The 957-nt window shown below is 36.9% G+C and overlaps 1 non-coding gene across 1 annotated transcript; it reads left to right on the top strand.

Annotated features, from left to right (window-relative positions):
- The first annotated feature begins 630 nt into the window (after positions 1-630).
- Positions 631-737, top strand: LOC127787766 (small nucleolar RNA R71). Its single transcript, XR_008020230.1, has one exon. It is a non-coding gene; the product is annotated as a small nucleolar RNA R71 (small nucleolar RNA).
- The last annotated feature ends 220 nt before the right edge of the window (positions 738-957 follow it).

The following is a 957-nucleotide window of genomic DNA, read 5'->3' as shown; positions in this document are numbered from 1 at the left end:
AACTGCCCAATTTGATTTTCTATATTCTTAATTACCGCATCGATCCATTCTTGAAGCTTAGAGACCCCTTCTTCCTATTCTCCTTTTTCTTTTTGTGGTTTTCCCTATTTTGGTTGATTCTTAATATTTTGATTGTTGCCATATGAGAAGTCATGATGGTTTCTCCAGTCGGGATTGTATGTCTGAGAGAATGGATTGTTGTGCTCCCGTTGAAAATTTTGTTAGCATTGGAAATTTTGTGTATAGGCAACATGCTCCGTAAAGGAAGGATCCATGATGACTAATGGGCATTTTGAAGATTGATGATTCGCCTCACATGTTGCACAAACAGGAAGAGATCCTTGCACCATATTAGCGGATGAGGAGTTTTTGAATACTTCCATCTGTTCTGACAAACCATCAATCTTAGCTAGCATCAAAGTACTCACATCCACTTCATGCACTCAAGCTGCTCTTTTATGTGAATTCCTATCTGGAAACATTACAAATTGCTTATTCATTGTTTCAAAAAGATCATGTAGTTCCCTAGCCAATTTATTTCGAATGGAACCACCTGCTATAGAGTCAATGACTGAGTGGCTATAGGGAGTCAATCTAGCGTAAAAATAATGATTTTGTGTCGGTAATGGGAAACCATGACTTGGACATTTCCTCAAAAAGTCTTTGAATTGTTCGCATACCTCATGAAAGTTCTTAGATTTAGCTTTCTGGAAAGTTGAAATTTTATGCTTAAGCTTGCTGATCTTAGCCAGTGAAAAATATTTCAATGTAAACTTATGAACCAAATCCTCCCATGTAGTAATGTTGCCAGCTAGTAAGGAATGCAACCACTCCCGGGCTTTGTCTTTTAAGGTGTGAGGAAAGAGTTGCATCTGAAATGCTTCTTCATTTATACCTTGATACTTGAAATTTTCACAATATTCTAAAAATGAGAGAGATGATAATACGGATTTCCAT

Source organism: Diospyros lotus, chromosome 12 (genome assembly GCF_014633365.1).
Source record: "Diospyros lotus cultivar Yz01 chromosome 12, ASM1463336v1, whole genome shotgun sequence".
In the NCBI taxonomy this organism is placed as follows: domain Eukaryota; kingdom Viridiplantae; phylum Streptophyta; class Magnoliopsida; order Ericales; family Ebenaceae; genus Diospyros; species Diospyros lotus.
The sequence above is the reverse complement of the archived record's forward strand: the minus strand, read 5'-3'. Positions and strand labels throughout refer to the sequence as shown.